The sequence below is a fragment of the Loxodonta africana genome, chromosome 8 (genome assembly GCF_030014295.1).
Source record: "Loxodonta africana isolate mLoxAfr1 chromosome 8, mLoxAfr1.hap2, whole genome shotgun sequence".
In the NCBI taxonomy this organism is placed as follows: Eukaryota; Metazoa; Chordata; class Mammalia; order Proboscidea; family Elephantidae; genus Loxodonta; species Loxodonta africana.
In genome coordinates this window covers 83663487-83685621 of record NC_087349.1, presented here as the reverse complement: position 1 = coordinate 83685621, position 22135 = coordinate 83663487, and the positions used below count along the sequence as shown (strand labels likewise).

The window sequence follows — 22135 nt, the reverse complement described above, 5'->3', positions numbered from 1 at the left end:
TCTTTATCGATGTGTAGTATTCCATTGTGTGAATATACCACAATTTATTTAACCATTCATCCGTTGATGGACACCTTGGTTGCTTCCAGCTTTTTGCTATTGTAAACAGAGCTGCAATAAACATGGGTGTGCATATATCTGTTCGTGTAAAGGCTCCTATTTCTCTAGGGTATATTCCGAGGAGTGGGATTTCTGGGTTGTATGGTAGTTCTATTACTAACTTTTTAAGATAACGCCAGAAAGATTTACAAAGTGGTTGTACCATTTTACATTCCCACCAGCAGTGTATGAATTCCAATCTCTCTGCAGCCTCTCCAACATTTATTATTTTTTGTTTTTTGGATTAATGCCAGCCTTGTTGGAGTGAGATGGAATCTCATCATAGTTTTAATTTGCATTTCTCTAATGGCTAATGATCGAGAGCATTTTCTCATGTATCTGTTAGCTGCCTGAATATCTTCTTTAGTGACGTGCGTGTTCATATCCTTTGCCCACTTCTTGATTGGGTTGTTTGCTAAATTTTTTTTTAAGTTCCTGAAATTTAGTATCAAAGGGAAAATACTCATGTTTCATAATATTCAGTTAGCCTTTTTATAAATTTATTTACAAGAAGATTAATGAATTTCAATGGTTAATATAGAATTGTGCCTATCGGCGATCAGAGACTAGCAAAAATGAGTAGAAAGTTCTAAAATATGCTGACTTTAATAAAGTAGGTTAAAAGCATCTCCCTTTTGGACCAGAATGTTCTCTTAGACATTTTCCTGATGATTTGCTACTAAAATATAAATGGTTGTGCATAATAGTTAACTTCAGACTGTTACTGTTGGGAATTATTTATATATGCACAAAATGTGATGGAAAGGAAAGTGGATTGCAAACATGAATTTGTGCTTTGGTTTTACTCTTAAAGACTCAAGGAAGACTTAACTCAAATTGACTCTATATCATCTTACACTGTAAAACAGGAAGTGAAGTCAGGCGGTAAGCTACTTCCTGTGTTCTTCTAAGAAGAAAACAAATTATGGATAAATATACACAGGTGGCTTTTAGTTTCTCTCCACTCAATCCATCCTATGCATGGTCCTGATTTAGCATTAGTAAAATGTTATAATATCACTCCCCTGTTTTCAACCCTGGGTGCACATTAGCATCACTTAAGGAGCTTTAAAATAAATCCTGTGTCCAGGCTCCATCCAAGTTTTCTGATTTATTTGGTGTGGATTGTGGTTCAGGCACTGCTATCTTTGAAAGGTATCCTACTGAGCCCACAGGGCTGAGAGCCTCCAGGCAAAAGGAGATAACATGAACATTTGAGCCCTCTGTAATTTATCACCTATCTAGCTTGCCAGGCTCATCTTCTCATTTCCGCCTTGCCCAAATGGTCTCCCATGCCCTCTGAACATTGCTATGCTTCTGCTCTTCTGTTCTTTTTCCAGGCATTGCAGGAGTTTCCTTCTCACAAATTTTCTCTGATTCAAATTCCTTCCCATTTCTCAAGACGCAGCTCAGTTTTTACCTCCTTCATGAAGTCTTCCTTGACCACCCCTGACTGGAGGGCTTGCTCCCTCCTCTGAACTCACACAGCAGCTAAAAAAAAACACAGCAGCTAGTGCCTAGAAAATAATTTGGATGATGAATCCATTATACACTGCCTGGTGTCATTTCTTCTGTCGTTGCACTAAACGATTTCTTTCATCTTTGCTTAACCTTTCACCTGTTTGTTATCCAGCTGTAAGCTTGTAGCGTTTATTTGTTCTTTACAATCTGAGTGTCTTGCACAGTGTAGGGAGTCTATAAGTATTTGCCCCTCCCTTCCATAGGTGCGGTTCAGGCCTTCAGCTCTCCTGAAACCTTGCCCTGGTCCTTATAGGCCTTCATGCCACAGATTCCCTGCCCCTTTAAATCAGGCTAACACATTGGTAACCCATAGGGCCAATGACCAGTAAAACTGAGTGTGTATTTATTACCAGTAAAACTTGCTCATTCTTGCTTCTTTTTTCAATTGATGATCTAGCTGACCCCTTGGCTTTCTAGCCCTCTCTGGCCCCACTGTCCTCCCCCCCAGGACTTGATGGCAGAATTTAGCTTCTTGGGTTTTGAATGGTTGTGTTGTCTAAGATGTCCTGTCCCTATTCCTTTGAGTAAACATTCCTCTTGGCCAGGCTCTAAATTACCCTGCCAGTCCCTCACCCGTGTCCTGGTTTGATCTGTCAAGATTCCCTTGAAAGAGAACTGATACCTTCTGCAAAGCTTTTAGAATTCTCACCCTTTAAAAGAAAGCTCATCACGTTGTCCGCATGATTAGGAGCTTCTGTTGATCCCTTATTGCCTATGTCGTCGTTGTTGTTAGGTACTGTCAAGTCAGCTCTGACTTTGGGCCCCATGCACAACAGAAGGAAACACTGCCCCGTCCTGTGCCATTTTCACAATCATTGTTATGCTTGAGCCCATTGCTGCAGCCACTGTGTTAATCCATCTCATTGAGGGTCTTCCTCTCTTTTGCTGACCCTCTGCTTTACCATACATGATGTCCCTCTCCAGGGACTGGTCCCTCTTGATAACATGTTCAAAGTAAATGAGAGGATGTCTCACTATTCTCGATTCTAAGGAGTATTCTGGTTGTACTTCTTCCAAGACAGATTTCTTCATTTTTCTAACAGTCCACGGTATACTCAGTATTCTTTGCCAACACTATAATTCAAATGCATCACATCATCTTCAGTCTTCCTTAGTCATTGTCCAGCTTTTGCATGCATATGAAGCAACTGAAAACGCCATGGCTTGGGTCAGGTGAACCTTAGTCCTCAAGGTGACATCTTTGCTTTTTAACACGTTAAAGAGGTCTCTTGCCGCAGATTTGCCCAGTTCAATACGTCGCTTAATTTCTTGACTGCTGCATCCATGGGTGTTGATTGTGGATTCAAGTAATATGAAATCCTTGACAACTTCAATCTTTCCTCCAAATATCATGATGTTGCTTATTGGTCCAGTTGTGAGGAACTTTTGTTTTCTTTATGTTAAGGTGTAATCCATACTGAAGGCTGTAGTCTTCGATCTTGATCAGTAAGTGCTTCAAGTCCTCTTCACTTTCAGCAAGCAATGTTGTGTCAATTGCATACCGCAGGTTGTTAATGAGTCTTCCTCCAATCCTGATGCCATGTTCATTTTCATATAGTCAAGCTTCTCAGATTATTTGCTCAACATACGGATTGAATAAGTATGGTGAAAGGATACAACCCTGACTGATGTGCACCTTTCCTGATTTTAACCACGCAGTATCCCTTTCTTCTGTTCGAACAACTGCCTCTTCGTCTATGTGTAGGTTCCTCATGAGCACAACTAAGTGTTCTGGAATCCCCATTCTTTGCAATGTTATCTATAATTTGTTATGATCCACACAGTCAAATGCCTTTGCATAGTCAATAAAACACAGGTAAACATCTTTGTGGTATTCTCTGTTCTCAGCCAAGATCCATCTGACATCAGCAATGATATCCTTGGTTCCATATCCTCTCCTGAATCTGGCTTGGATTTCCCGCAGTTCTCTGTTGATATATTGCTGCAACTGTTTTTGAATTATCTTCAGCATAATTTTACTTGCATGTGGTATTAATAATATTGTTTGATAATTTCTGCCTTCTGTTAGATCACCTTTCTTTGGAATGGGCATGAATATGAATCTATTTCTGTTGGTTGGTGGGGTAGATATCTTCTAAACTTGTTTTCATAGACAAGAGAGCGCTTCCAGTGTTGTAACATTTCAGTTGGTATTCTGTCAATTCCTGGAGCCTTGTTTTTTGCCAATGTCTTCAGTGCAGCTTGGACTTCTTCCGTCAGTACCATCAGTTCTTGATTACGAGCTATCTCCTGAAATGGTTGCTGAAAAAAGGTATTTGCAATGAAGAAGTTGTTGGTCTTGCAAAATTCTATCATGCGATCTCCGACATTGCTTCTATCACCAGGGCTAAATTTTCCAACTACTGATCCTTTTTTGTTTCCAACTTTCACGTTCCAATCACCAGTAATTATCAATGCATCTTGATTGCATGCTTGATCAATTTCAGACTACAGAAATTGGTAAAGATCTTCAATTTCTTCATCTTTGGCCTTAGTGGTTGGCAGGTAAATTTGAATAATAGTCACATTAACTGGTTTTCCTTGTAGGCATATGGATATTATCCTATCACTGACTGAGTTGTACTTCAGGATAGATCTTGAAATGTTCTTTCTGATGATGACTATGACGCCATTCCTCTCCAATTTGTCATTCCCAACATAGAAGACCATATGATTATGTGATTACATATGGCCAATACCAGTCCATTTCAGCTCACTAATGCCTAGGATGTCAATGTTTATGCATTCCATTTCATTTAAGATGATTTCCAATTTTCCTAGATTCATACTTCATACATTCCACATTCCGATTATTGATGGATGTTTGCAGCTGTGTCTTCTCATTTTCAGTAGTGCTACATCAGCAAATAGAGGTCCTGAAAGCTTGACTCTATCCATACTATTAAGGTCAGCTCTTCTTTGAGGAGGCAGCTGTTCCCCAGTCCTACTTTGAATGCCTTCCAACCTGAGGGGACATTATATCCGACAATGTTCCACTGCTACCCACAATCACTGGCTAATTTTTTTTTCAGAAGTAAACAGCCAGGTACTTCTTCCTAGTGTGTCTTAGTATGGAAGCTCAGCTGAAATATGTCCACCATGGGTGACCTTGCTGGTATTTGAAAACCAGTGACATAGCTTCCAGCACCACAGCAAGCCCCTACAGTATGACACGCTGACAGACATGTGGGGCGAATGGAATTAGTGGGGAATAAATCTTCCTGTCTAAGAAATTGGAGCCCTGGTGGCTTAGTGGTTAAGTTCTAAGGCTGCAGGTCGGCAGTTTGAATCAACCAACGGCTCTTCGGAAACTCTATAGAGCAGTTCTACTCTGTTCTACAGGGTCGCTGTGAGTCGGAATCAACCCGATGGCAACGGGTTTGGAGTTTTTTTTTGGTCTAAAAAATTAAAACATTTGTTTCTCTTTTGTGATTATAGTTTACATCACTGCGTAAGGTTGTTAACTTCTGAGACAGCCACAAACCCTAACAGCTCAGACTAAAAGACCTTCACTGACCCCTGTCGCCAAGCGGCCACCACAACCCAACAATCAATCATCTCCCCATCGGCGCCCCGACAATACCCACTGCTCAGACCACGCCCCAATCGACCCCCTACCACTCATGGCTCCGCCCCGGCTCTGGCAGCTGAAGATTCTCATTGGTGGAGAAGTTGCTCTGGTCCCACCCTAGCGGGCTGCGATAGGCCGAACTGTCGTGGGGCGGTGGTGGTTGGCTGCCTGGGGATGGGTCCCTGCTAGTGCCTGTCAGAGTGGCTGGCGGCAGTGGCGGCGCTCGGGGCTGGGCTGTCAGTCAGTGAGCGGAGGGGGAAGATGGCTCGCCCGGACCCGTTCTGCTAGAAGGAAGGGGGGCAGGTGGTGCTGCTGCTCGGGAGAAAGCAGAGCAGCAGCGTCGCCGTTGCTGCGAGCCGGACAAGTCGAGGTTCTGTAGGTGGAAGTTGGGGAGCCGCTCTGGTGAGTCCAGCTGAGCAACCCACGCCGGGCAGCCCGGGCGGGGCGACCGATAACTTTTTTGTCAGGGAGGAGCTGGGGCGAGGCGGCGGCGGCGGCGGGGAGGGGACTGGGACTTTGTCCCCGGGGCGAAGGCTTCGTTGGGGGTAACGGCTCCGGCGCGAGGCGCCGCGAGGCGGCGCTGGGGCGGCCGGGCTGGGTGGGCGGGTGGGCTGCGGCCGGCGCTCCTCGGCCCGAAGTTGGGCGCCGCCGGCCCGCCGCCTGGGCGGAGGCAGCTTTGTCACCCGGGTGCGCGGACTTGGGTCTTTCTCCTTCCCAGCGAGGAGCGGTCCAGCCTCCGGGCGTGACCCGGGAGCCGCTGCCTTGGCCCCTCTGTGGCCGCCCCTCTGCGGGTTGGGTGTAGGTGTGGGAGCCCCCCACCTCGCCGCTGCCGATGCTCCGCCTCCTCCCAGCTAGGCTACCGCTATCCGTCCAATCTGGTGGCCAAAGTGGTCCCTGCCGACCCCCCTCCTTTTTGGAAGCAGCGTTCGCCTCTGTCGTTGGTCCCGTGCAGGGCAGAGAGATTCAGAAAGCAGCCACAGTTCCTTCCTAGGTTATTATACTGGAGATCTCCCTTGCACCCGTTGCCACCTTCTTTTCCTGAGTTATTCCTCTCCCGGGGCTGATTCTAGCATCCTCGCGAATCGTCGGGGTTTTATCGGAAAAGGGTTGCATTAAAAGACCTCAAGTTGAGAGTTTAAAGCACGCTTCAGCCAAACTGGATATCAGTCCTTGAGCGTGCACATGTCCGCTTCGTACCCTAAGAGTTGACACATTCCTGAATGATTTTTAATTTTGCCCTAGCGGATTCATACTGCACGGAATCTGTTCTCTGATAAATAGACTATCACACGCCTGGCAGCAGCTCCGCTCTTCAGGTAGGGGGAGTTTGTTCCGGTGACAGCCACTACTTATCTCAGAGACTACACAGGCAGTAGGGCCAAGCTGCCCTTCTGCAAATTATTTGTCCTTTGGGTCTTTTTTTTGGGGGGGTCGCACAGTGGCTTTTGGAGCAGGTATGCCGCCTCTTTGATTCGTGTAACATTTTAGAATTTAAAGTTTTCAGCTTTTAAATTCTTATCTGAATAAAGTCATAAGGATTGGTGGTAACCTTGAGTCAATGTGATAGTCCTGCGAGGCTTATTTTCCATAAGAACATTCTACCGTTAACATCCAAGTACCCTTACTCCATTTCTAAGCATTTTTTTTTCCCTTTAACGTAACACATTTTAAGGTATTCACATCAGTCCAAAGCACCATGTTTTTGAAGTGTAGGGAAAGGCAAGAAAGAAAGAAAACAAAAACAAAAACCTCTTTTAAGATCTGCTTGGAACCCCGGTGGCTCAGTGGGTAAGAGCTTGGCTGCTAACCAAAAGTCAGCAGCTCAAATCCACCAGCTGCTCCTTGGAAACCCGGTGAGGGAAATTCTACTCTGTCCTTTAGGGTCACTATGAGTTGAAATCGACTCAACCGCAATGGGTGTGGTTTTTGGTTTTTTGACCTATAATAGCTCCAAAAGTCGATTATTCAAGTATTCCTTTAAATAGAGTGGCAAGGGAGAAAACCATCACAAAAACAAATCCTGATTTTGGCTCATTTTATCCTTATTTGATTTACTAAAAATACTAGCATAGCTGGATTATGAACATTCTTGGTTTTAGCATTAACAGCACCTAGCTATAGACACATAGACACGGGATGAGGCATTGGTTAGGTCCATGTGTTATCCCTGCTGTGCTTCCTTTCTTTGTTGTATTTCTGTTTTCCTGAGATCTGCTTTTGGTTGCATTTTTTACAGTAGTATAGTTTTGACAACTAGAGTTTAAATGTATCTTATAGCCTACTGTTTCACGCAGGATCATGTTACCTATTAATTATTTCATAATGAATCTTAAGAAATCTTTAAAAATCTTTATATTCAAGACCTGCAAATAAAGTAACAATTACAGTACAGTGTGATAAGTGTGAATAGAGAGATAAACATTGTGTAGTAAGGGAGTGCAGATTAAGAGATGTCTAGGAGCCCTGGTGGTGCAGTGGTTAAGAGCTCAGGGTGCTAATCAAAAGGTCAGCAGTTCAAATCCACCAGCTGTTCCTTAGAAACCTTATGGGGTAGTTCTACCCTGTTCTGTAGGGTCAGTATGAGTCAAAATTGACTCAACAGCAATGGATAAACCAGCTTAGAAGTGGGTGGAGTCAGGAGTACACAGCAGAATTTTGAAGGATGATACAGTTTTGCGGCAGGAGGATATAATAGATGAGAAGGCAAGGAAGCATGGGAAACCAGGGAAGTTTAGAGAGCTACTGGCATTGACTATGAGTTGAATGCAGGTTTTAGATAGGCAAATGGTAGGAAATAAGGATGGAGGAGAGTGAGGGTGGTAGAGGGCCAGGGATTGAAATTGAAGGCGATGCGTGAGGAGCCATTTACTGGATTTATATTTTGTATCCTCACTCTGGCAGAATGAGGTAGAATTCAGTAGGTCCTGGTTATTCACGGAAAGAAAGGAGGAATCAGGACTCTGAGAATTCGACTTGGTTCCATTGATTGGAAATGAGGAAAATATAAATAAAGGAAAGATGACAAGTTCTATTTTGGATTTTTTGCATTTAAGAAATCTGTAGAACATTCAGGTGAAGCTGTAGACAAGTGTTTGAATCTATGGATGTGGAATTTATAAAGGAAACCAGGATTAGGGAGAAGACTGGTGGTCGAACTGCAGCTGTGTTGGTTTGGTTATTGCTGAAACGACTCAGGAAAACCCTTTAGAGTGATAAAAGCAACAGCCAGAGAATTGAGTCTGAGAAATAACAGAAATAGGTAGAATAGTCTGAAAGAGATAGAAGAGTAGTAGTTGGAAAGGTAGGAGGAACGTCAGGAGAGGTGCCAAGGGTGGAGAGACTTTGAAGATGGAGGGGAAGTGTTAACAGTTTTGATTGCTGAACATAGGTGTCAAGTAAGGGGAGGGCTTCAGTGACCAATAGATTTGTCAGGAGTCTATAGGTGAGTTTAACAAGTACAGTGTTACTGAGTAGTGGTTCAGAAACCAGGTTTAAGAAGATTGGAAAAAAACACTGGTAGTGATTAAGTAGAGATGTTTGAGTGAGGCTTTTCAAGAAAACTGAGGTGAAGAAGAAGGGAGAGAACGATAGCTATAGAGCAGTGGTTCTCAGCCTTGACTGCGCGTTTACAATCATCTGGAGAGCTTTTAAGAATCCTGAATCCCAGGAGCAACCAGTCTGGGAAGTGGGTTCCAGTCATCAGTATTTATTTCAACAGCTTTATTGAAGAATAATTGGCAGGTAACAAGGTATACATATTTAAAGTGTACAATTTAGTATGCTTTGACATGTGTTTACATTTATAAAGCTATCACCACTATAAAGATGATGAACGTATCCATCACTCCAAAAGTTTCCTTGTGCCCCTTGGTAATCCCTCTCTTCCATCCCCAGGCAACCACTGGTATACTTTCTGTTACTACAGGTTAATTACATCAGTATTTTTAAAAATTCCCTAGGTAATTCCAATGTGCAGGCATGATTAAAAACAACTACAGAGGAATATAGGTTTAAGGAATGTTATGTTTGTTTGTTTACATGCCTAAGGAAAGTAAGGGGGTAAGAGATTCAGGAAAGATAGGATAATTATTGGAACTGAATCCCTGAGGAGATATAAAGGGATGGAATTCAGAGCTTTAGACCAGTAAGGAAGGAAGACAATTTTGTAAACAACATCTCTAACGGAAAATTCTTGTTGGTTCCTATCAAGTTGTCCCTGACTCAAGGCGACCCCATGCATAACAGGACCAGACCACTGTGATCTATAGGTTTTCATTGGCGATTTTTCCAAAGTAGTTTGCCAAGCCTTTCTTCCTGGTCTACTTTAGTCTGCCAGCTCCACTGAAACCTGTTCAGTATCGTAGTAACATGAAAGCCTCCACTGACAAATGGATGGTGGCTGTGCTTGAGGTGCATTGGCTTGGAACCAAGCCCGGGTCTCCCACATGGAAGGTGAGAATTCTACCACTGAAATATCACTGCCCCTCTGTGACGAAAATGGATGCCCCTCAGTTGGAAATGGGAAACCCCATAAAAGGAGCCTGAGACTCTTGTACCACCTTGGAATGCTTTGTATTTTTGGAGCGGAGCAGATGGAATCAACAGTTTGACTATTTGCTTATTGTTGAAGCAAAGTATTGCCAGAATCTTCTTGGCCCTCTCAGAGTTAGGCTGCATATCTACACTGATGAAGAGCACAGTTGAAAAATCTCCTGTTTAGACCATCTTTGCGCACAAGAAATCCTGCTTGGTTGCCCTTTGGATATATGCCTTATAAATAAAGTGGAGCAGAAAATCATTCCTCCGGCTCCCAAATAAGGCAGGGAAGAGCTGTGATTAGAAGTTGTCTAAGGCTCACATTTTTTATCCCGAGAAGGGTAATGACTCTGCTCTCCCCACCCCTCTTTTTTTTTAAGTTTCTGCCTCAGGGTTTGAATATAGGTAAAACCTGGGCCATATTGGTTCTAAGGTCTAGTACTTGTTCCTCACCCTTGACTCTCACCTGGCAGGGGACTGAAAGCAGAATGGCTAGTATCTGAATATTATTTTGCATTTTACTGGATCATAAAGCAAGGTAGAGTGAAAGTTTAGTTTGACTGTCTCCTAGAGTTCTGAAAATGTTTTTCATTGTAACTGCAGAATTAAAGTATGATTTGACCCAGAGAAGGAAGCCATCTCTAATTTTGGTACAACCTAAAAGAGTGGAGGAATATCAATGTAGAATGATTTTGGACATTATTGTTAACATTCTGTATTTTCTTAATTACTAATGTAATATATAATCATTTGAGGAAATTTGGATAATTCAGGAAAACGAAAACAAATAACATTTATGATGACTCCACTAAGAGACAATCAGTATTCACACTTAGTTACGTATCATCAAGTCGATTCTGGCTCATAGTGACCCTATAGCACCCCATAGAATTTCCAAGGAGTGGCTGGTAGATTTGAACTGCTAACCTTTTGGTTAGCAGCTGAGCTTTTAACCACTGTGCCACCAGGGCTCCAAGATATCCTTATAAAAAAAATCATTATAGGTCCTTTTTAATGAGTATTTATGTCCTTTTTTAAAAAAAACAAAAACAAAAGAAAACCATATTGTATTCACTGTTTTGTCACTAGCTTTTTTTTCTCTAAATTTTATTTATTTTTGTTGTTGCTGAGAATATACATAGCAAAACATATACCAATTCAACAGTTTCTACATGTACCATTTAGTGACACTGAGTACATTCTTCAAGTTGTGTAACATTTCTTACTCTCCTTTTCTAAGTTGTTCTTCACTGATTAACATAAACTCATTGTCTCTTAAGGTTCCTATCTAATCTTTCAAGTTGCTGTTGTCACTTTGATCCCATATAGATAGTTCTTAAGAGAGCATAATGCTCAAGGCAGACCTTTTTTACTAGTTAAACTATTGTTTGGTTTTAAGATGACTTCAGGGGATATTTTTGTTTAAGGTTTAAAGATTATCTCAGGGTAATAGCTTCAGGGGTTCACCTACCCTCCATGGCTCTACAAAGTCTGGAGTCCTTGAGAATTTGAAATTCTCTTCTGCATTTTTCCGCTTTTGATCAGGATTCTTCTATGGAATCTATGATAAAAATGTCCAGTAATGGTGCCCAGACACCATCCAGTTCTTCTGGTCTTGCGGAAAAGGAAGCAGTTGTTCGTGGAGGCAATTAGCCACACATTCTATATTCTCCTCCTAATCCTAACTCTCCTTATTCTTCTGTTGCCCCCGGTGAAAAGAGATCAATTGTTGTGCCTTGGATGGCCACTTGCAAGCTTTTAAGACCGCAGGCACTACACAAAGGAACTAGGAGATAGAACAGGAGCACTAAACATGTTATTAGGCTAGTTAACTGAGGTGTTCCATGAAACCATGACCCTAAACCTCCAAACCAAGGAATCAAATCCTATGAGGTATTTGGTTATACATCAGCAGCCTCAGCAGCTACTCTTTGTGTGTGTGTGTGTGTGTGATTGTTGTAAATATCACACTTTTGCCAATTCAACTTTTTACAGGGGTACAACTTATTGACAACAATTACAATAATAGGCTGTGCAGCCCTACCCTTAATCAATTCTATTTTTCTATCATCATTAACACCCCTTTTCTCCTTTCCTCCTGCCCCTGGTAACCACTAATAAATTTTCGTCTCTATACTTTTACCTTTCTTGTCTTTTTATATAAGTGAGGTCATACAATATTTGTCCTTTTTTGATTGGCTTATTTCACTCAGCATAATGTCTTCAAGCTCCATCCATACTGTAGCATATATCAAGATTCTTCATTTCTCCTACTGGCTAAGTATATAGGTACCATGTTTTGTTTACCCATTCATCTGTTGATGGGCGTTTAGGTTGTTTCTACCTTTTGGCTATTGTGAATAGTACTGCAATGAACACTGGTGTACAAATCTCTTTTTGAGTCTCTGCTTTTAAGTTTTTTGGGTATATACCTAGAAATGGAATTGCTGAGTCATATGGTAGTTCTATTTTTTGAGTAAGTCACTAGCTTTTTTTCATTTAATATGTTATGAATGCTTTCCTGAGTCAATAAAGTATTACTCACAACATAGCTTGCCGTTTTAAATGCCTGCCTCATATTCCGGCATATAGATTTACCATAGTTTACCTATCCAGTACTTCAATTGTTGAAAATTTAGGCCTTTACAATAATTTTTAATGGATTCTATAGCAATGAGCTTTTTGATAGATGTGGGTTCTGTATATTTTAAAAGTTAATCTTTTTTTTTTAATCGTACTTTAGATGAAGGTTTACAGAGCAGACTAGTTTCTCATTAAACAGTTAATATGCATATTGTTTTGTGACATTGATTGCCAACCCCACGATGTGTCAATGCTCTCCCCTGCTTGACCTTGGGTTCCCCATTGTTAGCTTTCCTGTCCCCTCCTGCCTTCTCGTTCTTACCCCTGGGTTGGTGTGCCCATTTAGTCTCCTTTTGTTTCATGGGCCTGCCTAATCTTTGGCTGAAGGGTGAACCTCAGGTGTGACTTCAGTACTGAGTTAAAAGCATGTCGGGGGGCCATTCTCTTGAGGTTTCTCCAGTCTCTGTCAGACCAGCAAGTCTGGTCTTGTTTTGTGAGTTAGTATTTTGTTTTACGTTTATCTCCAGTTCTGTCTGGGACCCTCTATTGTGATCCCTGTCAGAACAATCGGTGATCGTAGCCAGGTGGCATCTAGTTGTGCTGGACTCATTCTGGTAGAGGGTATGGTAGTCGTGGTCCATTAGTCCTTTGGACTAACCTTTCCCTTGTGTCTTTGGTTTTCTTCATTTTTCCTTGCTTCAGATAGGGTGAGACCAGTGGAGTGTCTTAGATGGCTGCTCACAAGCTTTTAAGATCCCACATGCTACTCACCAAGTTAGAATGTAGAACATTTTCTTTATAAACTGTGTTATGCCAGTTGAGCTAGATGTTCCCCGAGACCATGGTCCCCAGCCCTCAGCCCAGTAATTTTGTCTCTCAGGTAGCTCGGATGTGTCTGTGAAGCTTCCGGAAACCCTGGTGGCTTAGTGGTTAAGAGTTTGGCTGTTAACCAAAAGGTTGGCAGTTCAGATCTACCAGGCGCTCCTTTGAAGCACTATGGGGCAGTTCTACTCTGTCCTATGGGGTCACTATGCGTCGGAATTGACTCGACGGCAACGGGTTTGATTTGTTTTTTGGTGAAGCTTCCATGACCTTGCCTTGGTCAAGTTGTGCTGGCTTCCTCAGCATTGTGTACTGTCTCACCCTTCAGCAAAGTTACCACTTGTCTATTGTATATTTTGTGTTTTTCCCTTCCCCCGTAACCATAAAAGATTGTTTCTTTTTGTGTGTAAACCTTTTCATGAGTTTTTATAACAGTGGCAGTCTCATATGGTATTTTTCCTTTCGTGATTGACTTATTTTACTCACGATAATGCCCTCCAGATTCATCCATGTTGTGAGATGTTTTGCAGAGTCATCATTGTTCTTTATTGTTGCATAGTATTCCATTGTGTATGTACCATAGTTTGTTTATCCACTCATCTGTTGATGGGCACTTTGGTCGTTTCCATCTTTTTGCTATTGTGAATAATGTTGCAGTAAGCATGGGTGTGCATATGTCTACTTGTGTGACAGCTCTTATTTCTCTAGGATATATTCCTAGGAGTGGGATTACTAAATCATATGGTATTTCAATTTCTAGCTTATTAAGGAAGCGCTGCATCATTTTTGAAAATGGCGGTACTATTTTGCATTCCCACTAGCAGTGAGTGCATAAGAGTTCCAGTCTCACTGAAGCCTCTCCAACATTTGTTTTCTGTTTTTTTGATTTGTGCCAGTAATATTGGGATAAGATGATATGTCATTATAGTTTTGATTTGCATTTCTCTAATGGCTAGTGATCGTGAGCGTTTCCTCACATGTCTGTTAGCTGCCTGAATGTCTTCTTTGGTGCAGTGTCTGTTCATATCCTTTGTCCATTTTTTAATTGAATTATTTGTCTTTTTGTTGTAAAGGTGTTGGATTTTCCTACAGATTTTAGAGATTAGACTTTTGTTGGATTTGTCATAGCCAATTTTTTTTTCCCAGTCTGTAGATTCTCTTTTTACTCTTTTGGAGAAGTTTTTTTGATGAGCATAAATGTTTAATTTTTAGGAGATCCCAGTTATCCAGCTTATCTTCTGGTGTTTGTGTGTTGTTTGTTATGGTTTGTTTCCTGTTCATGGTATTAGGGCCTCTAGTGTTGACCCTGTTTTTTCTTCTATGATCTTTACAGTATTTGGTTTTATGTTTAGGTCTTTGATCCATTTTGAATTGGTTTTTGTATATGGTGTGAGCAATGGGTCATGTTTCAATTTCTTACAGATGGACATCAGTTTTGCCAGCATCATTTTTTAAAAAGACTGTCTTTTCCCCATTTAATGGAGTTTGGGCCTTTGTGAAAGATCAGGTGACCATAGGTGGTTGGATTTACATCTGGGTTCTCAATTCTGTTTCATCGGTCAATGTGCCTGTTGTTATACCATTACCAGGCTGTTTTCACTACTGTAGCTGAGTAGTAGGTACTGAGGTCAGATAGTGCAAGTCCTCCTACTTTATTCTTTTTCTTCAGTAGCGCTTTACTTATCTGGGGCCTCTTCTCTTTCCATATAAAGTTAATGATTAATTTTTCCATCCTGTTAAAGAATGCTGTTGGTATTTGGATTGGGATTGTGTTGTATTCGTAGAGTGCTTTGGGTAGAATTGACATTTTCACAATGTTGAGTCTACCTATCCATGAGCATGGTATGTTTTCCCATTATGTAGGTCTCTTTTGGCTTCTTGCAGTAGTATTTTGTAGTTTTCTTTGTATAGGTCTTTTACATACCTGGTTAGATTTATTCCTAGGTATTTTATTTCTTTTAGGGGCTTAAAAGTTAATCTTTAGCACGCCATCTCCTCACTCTCGGCGTGGTTAGGTTCCAAAAGCCAGATTGTTATGCAGAATTGGTGTTATGTGAAATGGAGTATGATCATACAGATCACAAAATGAAGGATGAGTATATAATTACATAACTGTCAAATTACATCATGACGTAACTGCCAAACCACTGAGAATCATGGCCAAGCCTAGTTGTCACATAACCTTAACCATCACGGCCAGTGTTACTCTCACTTTGCAGCTCAGCGTTTGTTACTGCCAGATGTATATCACTAATATGCAGAATAGTTGAATAGCAGATTCTTTACTAATGTTGTAAATGCAAAAAGTCAGGTAATGAGACAGTCGATAAGTGAGGAGAAGGCGTATTTAAAAATTTCTTTTGTTATTGTGAATAAATTCTTTTTTATAATATTTTAAAGAGGTTTGTATCTTCCTGCTGGAATGGAAAAGTTGGTGATTTTTGTGTGCTTGTTTTCTAACAAATCTGTTCCATTGCCTTCAAGTCGATTCCGACTCATAGTGACTGTATAGGACAGAGTGGAACTGCCCCATAGGGTTTCCAAGGAGTGGCTGGTGGGTTCGAACTGCAGACCTTTTAGTTAGCAGACAAATGCTTAACCACCGTGCCACCAGGGCTCCAAGGCAGGTATAGCATTTGTAAATAGTGATAATTTTGTCTTCTCGTGAACATTTTTTTTTTTTCTTGTTACAATGACCACGGCTTCTAGAATAATGATAGTGTGACTAATGAGCATCCTTGGCTCATTTCTCATTTTAGTAAGAATGACTTTAGAGTCTTACAGTTGTGTACTTTTTTTTTTCCTTCATGTTAAGGAAATAATCTTTTTTTTTTTTTTTTAACTGAGATTAAATCAGAAATAGATAATAAATTTAAATTTGATCATATGTCCTCTTGTGTACATTGAGGTGATCATATATTTTTTCTTCTTTTACATATTGGTTTGCAAATTATATTAGACTTTCTAGTAGATTTCCTAAATCAGTTGCTCTCTTAGGTATAAAGGCAACTTGATAATGTCATATCTCTTTAAAATAGTGCTGGATTTGATTTACTCTGTGAGATTGATGTCTAATGTTCCTTTTGCATTAACTTTTTCAGACTTTGGTTTCTGAATATGCTAGCTTTGTAAATATAACAAGAGAGAACTTTTACATCTTTTTCTGTGTTCTGGCAATCTGCTCCTTGAAGGTTTGAAATAGTTGAGCTGTAAAAATGGCTAACCCTTTTTGGATTGGATATAATGTATTGAAATCTTAATATGTGCTACTTTCTAAGTATTGTGCATAATTAATTTTATTTTAATCCCTACACAACTTTATGAGATAAGTAATGCTATCCCTGTTATACAGATAAAGAAACTGAAACGTAAAGAGTTTTAAGATACTTTTTCAAGGTCAATAGCTAATTAGTGGTAGAGAGAGTTTACATTCAATTCCTATCTGATGCCATAGCCCATGGTTTTTTTTTTTTTTTTTTTTTTTTAATGTGCTTTAAGTGAAGGTTTACAAATCAAGTTGGTCTCACACAAAAACTTACACTCATCTTGCTATGTACTCCTAGCTGCTGTCCCCCTAATGAGACAACACCCTCCTCCTCACCACCCTGTATTCCCCTTGTCCATTCAACCAGCTCTGGTCCCCCTCTGCCTTCTCATCTCGCCTCCAGACAGGAGCTGCCCACATAGTCTCACATGTCTGCTTGAGCCAAGAGCTCACTGTTCACCAGTATCATTTTCTGACTTATAGTCCAGTCCAATCCCTGTCTGAAGAGTTGGCTTTGGGAATGGTTCCAGTCTTGGGCTAACAGAGGATCTGGGTCCATGACCTCCGGGGTCCCTCTAGTCTCAGTCAGACCATCAAATCTGGTCTTTTTATGAGAATTTGAGACCTGCATCCCACTATTCTCCTGCTCCATCAGGGAATCTCTGTTGTGTTCCCCTATCAGGGCAGTCATCTGTGGTAGCTGGGCACCATCTAACCATTTAGTTCTTCCAGTCTTAGGCTGATGTAGTCTCTGGTATGTGGCCCTTTCTGTCTTTTGGGCTCATCTTTACCTTGTGTCTTTGATGATCTTTATTTTCCTTTGCTTCAGTTGGCCTGAGACCAATCGATGCATCTTAGATGGCCACTTGCTAGTGCTGAAGACCCCAGATGCCACTCACCAAAGTGATAGCCCATGTTTTTTAATCAGTACCCTAAATTTTTCTAAATCAGAATTCTTCCCTCATTCCCCATTATTGAGAAGACTTATGGACTGCCTTATAGGCTTGGAAATTTAAGAAACTAATGTAAGCCTTAAAAAAAAAAAAAATTTTTTTTAAGCCTTAAAAAAAGAAGCACTTAAATTGAAGAATTATGAGTTTCTATTTTTATCTTTTTGAGGTCTTCCCCCCCGTTTAAAGATAAATGAACATTTTATTAATTCTGCTAGGATATTGGTCATTTTGAGTGTCTCATTTAGTGTTTTCCATCTTTGTACAATTAATTTGAATTTTGGGTAACCCTGTCATAATTCCTACTGGTCTGTTCCATGTTGATGCCCTATCTTCTGTTATTTTAATAAATACAGCCCAGTATCGTTTTGATAGAAGATCCAGGTTATGATGAGGTGGGAGATTGTAAATTGATATTTATATAATATACTCAATATAATTCACATTTTAATTTTTGGGTGTTCAAGATCTCTTTGCATTCTTGAATCCTGTTTGTACCTTGTAAAAAATGTTAGGTGCGGTACCTGTAAGAGATCAAAAAGTTTTGGAAATGGTACTCTTCTATTCTAGTTTAAATACTTGTCATTGTTGAGCCTTGCAACAGGGTAGCCTTTTAGTAATAAATGCTAAATGATATTTGTTTGGCGTGTGTTTTCTTTAACAAAGAGTCATTTGATTAGCTGACAACCATTAGTTGCTTTCTCATATAAATGCATAGGGATTCATCCAGTCATTTGCCCTTGACTTAATGAAAACATTGTGTATGAGTTCTTAAACTATACTGTGAAGATTATTTTAGGTTTCCTCTATTGAAGATTTGCATTTACTCTTTTATAGAGTGACTTATAAGGCTGGAAATTTAAGAGACTGGTGTAAGCCTTAGAAGTGCTTAAATTGGGCAAGCAATTTTGAGTTTCTATTTTCATCTTTTTGAGCCACTCCTTTTTTCCCCTTTAAATGTAAATGAACATTTTATTAATTCTGTTAGGATATTGATTCTAATCAACATACTCATACTGTGCTCCCTACCTTCCCCACTGGGGACATTAAAAGTTGCCATCATGATCTCTTTAAACTTGCCACTCACTTTTTGATCTAAAATTCAAGGTTCCTGCTGAGGCTAATCAATAGATACTACTATGGTGGATGGAATGACAACATAGACCCTAATGCAGTGAGTGCTTTAGTTGTTTAGCAGAGAGAGGAACTACTATGAGGAATCATGAACCTTAACATGGGTCCTGATAAGGGAATGGAGGGGAAGGTGGAAATATTTTAGAAATTGGTGGGGAGGGAAGCATCAACAAAGTGGGGAAGGTAGAAATGTGCAAACTGAATAGTGTTAGAGAAGTGTAGAAAATTGGAAGGATGGTTACATGAGCAAGGAAGGCACTTGTGGCAAGGTTAAAGAGAAAGATGAACTTTGGGAAAGAGGCAACAAATGTGTCCATTTATAACAAATTGGTCAAGGAGAATGTATGATGAGAACCAAATTCTTAATGTAAAGGGGGTTAAGGAATATATTGGTGGTGAGCAGTTGGAGGTGGTGGCAGGTGTAGGCTACTGAATCAGGAAGTTAATGATTGAAGAGTAACTGGAAGTAACTGGAGGGAAATGGAGTCTAATGAAGCCGTATGTCCCCCTTCCCCTTTGCAAGAGCTCTAAGATTCTGAAATGCATTCTCATTTGTCCAGTTCACAAACAGATATTTTGTTGATAATTAAAGCTAATGCTTACTGAGTGTTGTGTGCCAGTGCTTTATTTGTAGTATTTTTAATCCCTAAAATATTTCTGTACGGTAGATGTTATTACTCACCTTTCAGGACTGAGGAAACTAAGACTTAGAAAGTTTAAGTAATTTGCTGGAAAAGTGGCTGATACGAGTATTCAGACTCCAGAGTCCACACTTTTCATTATACCATGTTGCTTCCTCTATTTATCAAACTGCGTTAAATACTGTGTATGTGTGTGTTGGGGTTTGGGGGGTGGGGCTGAAGAGCAGCGTATATGATCCCTCTCATGGGAAGGAATGGAAGAGAAACATTAATCATGCTTGCTATAATTTGTTTGAGCTGTATTTCTATTTGAAATGTTTTATTAAAGAATTCCTTTTGATAAGCTTCTCTACCATACTTAAAATTATCTGTTTTTCAAAAAATTACTCTTATTTAGAGGTGAGATATTCTTTTTACCTATGATAATGATAATTTCAGGGGAAAGGAAGAGAAGGCCAAGAAAGAAGATGTAAAGAAAAATAAGAGTAAAACTTGTTCTTTTCACTATGAGAATTTCAAATATATCATGGAATTTTAGGTAGCACCTTAGAAAGGCCAGCCTCTTCATGGAAATCATATTGAGCTGGTCACAAACTAGTTGTCATTGCAGATACTCTTCATCTCACCAGACTGTAAAGCTCCAAAGAGTATATTCTAATGTGATTTATTGAATTTGGATTCCATCAATCAGGAATTGGTTATTGGTCAAATGGTCCAAACAGATGTTTAGTTTCCTGTAATAAACTATTTCTTCAGAAACAATGCATAATTGAACAAGAAATGCTTAAAGTACTTTAGGGATTAATCATCCTTAAATGATTTTTAAGTACTTTGAGAAACTAAGATAGAAATTTTTGCTGTGCTAATTTTAGTCTCATATTCCATTAAAGAGCAAGGTCTAGGTTACATTTTGTTATACCAATATAAGAGAATTTTTTTTAAGTATTATTATTTTATTTTATGTATTTAAAAAAATTTTTTATTGCACTTTAGATGAAGGTTTACAGAGGAAACTAGTTTCTCATTAAACAATTAATACACGTATTATTTTGTGACATTGGTTGCCAGTGCCACAACATGCCAACACGCTCCCCTTCTGGACCTTGGGTTCCCCATTATCAGCTTTCCTGTTCCCTCCTACCTTCATGATATGAGACAATATTATTGAAAACTTTATTTAAAAAATAATTTTATAATTCAGCCTTTCCTGAGTCAAATTGACTCGTACCCCGGTTATTATAATCAACGTGGTCATACTGAGCTAGTTATTTTTGCTTTGGTTACTATAATTTTTTTTTTTAAATAGTTTTTATTGTGCTTTAAGTGAAAGTTTACAAATCTAGTCAGTCTCTCACACAATAACCCATATACACCTTGCTACACACTCCCAATTACTCTCCCCCTAATGAGACAGCCCGCTCTCTCCCACCACTCTTTGCTTTCGTGTCCATTTCACCAGCTTCTAACCCCCTCCACCCTCTCATCTCCCCTCCAGGCGGGAAATGCCAACATTGGCTACTATAATTTTTAAACCAAGACAACAACTGTATTAATAACATCCACTGAGTTTCTGATTGAGAAGAGTCAAGTAGAATTTTGTAGTACTTTGATCTGTTGTTCTTATTTTCATGGCCCTGTTAGTACACGTTACTGCCGTTAACTGTGTTGACATGCATTTTCGCATTGTATCCCCCCTTCCTTTTGCCCGCCATTTTCTAACTGAGCCTCTGTTGGCAGCTTTCGTTAATGCTGAATCGTTTAATTCCCATTTACTAAAGGGCAATGATTCACCCGAAGACAGCCACCTACAAGTTAATTGGAACCTGGTTCTCTTAGCGTTTCTGTTCCTTTGTTCCCAACATTGTCACAGGGAAAACTGCCACTTAGAATGAAAAAAGCTTTAAGGAATTAACGTAGAGCTGTGCTTGTGGAAAGTGTATTTTAGTATGCTGTTATGTTAGGGAAAGAGCAAGGAAAGAGGTGATAGCAAAATGATTGAAAAATGATGGTGTTTACATTGGGCTTTCTTTTACATTACTCCACACTTCCCTCATGGCATTTGTTTTTATTATTTCATTTTATTTGCTTATACCTTGATTTGCCTTGATTTGTTTCAAAAGGGATCAAGGGACACTAACTTCAGCTGTATTCTAGGTTTACTTGACTCTCTCCCCAAATACACTGTGAATCCCCCAAGGCAGAGACTATGTCATATTCATCTTTGTAAACCTAGTGTTGAGGACATGGTAAACATTTAATTGTTTATGAATGAATGATATTTAAGCACCTCCAGTACAAGAAACTCAAAGGGTCGCTATGAGTCAGAATTGACTTTATGGCACTGGGTTTGTTTTTTTTTTTTTAGTACAAGAAAGAAAACCCTGGTGGCGTAGAAACTCAAAGGGTTGCTATGAGTCAGAATTGACTTTATGGCACTGGGTTTGGTTTTTTTTTTTTTTAGTACAAGAAAGAAAACCCTGGTGGCGTAGTGGTTAAGTGCTATGGCTGCTAACCTAAAGGTCGGCAGTTCAAATCCACCAGGCACTCCTTGGAAACTCTGTGGGGCAGTTCTGCTTGGTCCTGTAGGGTCACTATGAGTCAGAATTGACTGGATGGCAATGGGTTGGGTTATTAGTACAAGAAAAGAAGAGTCAGCTTAGTCGCTGCAATCCTAGTTTGTTGCAGCTTTGATGTCTCGTATGTTTAAACAAAACCAAACCCACTGCTGTCGAGTCAATTCCGACTCATAGAGACCCTGTAGGACAGAGTAGAACTGCTCCATAGAAACGTTCTTTTTTCTCCTTATCCTTCTTCCTGGAATGTGGGCCAATGGGCCACCTTAAACTGTGGAGAAACCTTAAGGATGGAAGCCATTGTGCCAGGATGTTGTCGTTAGCTGCTGCAGAGTTGACTCTGGCTCATGAGACCTTATGTACAACAGAACGTAACGTTGTCTGGACCTGCATCATCCTCACAGTCACCAGCACGTTTGAATCCATTATTGAGCTATCGT

General features: G+C 40.2%; 1 protein-coding gene across 3 annotated transcripts in view; it reads left to right on the top strand.

The window, feature by feature from the left end:
- The first annotated feature begins 5383 nt into the window (after window positions 1–5383).
- Window positions 5384–22135, top strand: part of HYCC1 (hyccin PI4KA lipid kinase complex subunit 1) — a 76102-nt gene continuing 59350 nt past the window's right edge. For 2 of the 3 annotated variants that reach the window (XM_064290066.1, XM_064290068.1), the window contains exon 1: window positions 5386–5593. The gene's annotated coding sequence lies outside the window, so the exon portion shown is untranslated. Of the gene's footprint in view, window positions 5594–22135 lie in introns of all 3 variants that reach the window. The other variant, XM_064290067.1, reaches the window with a different exon arrangement.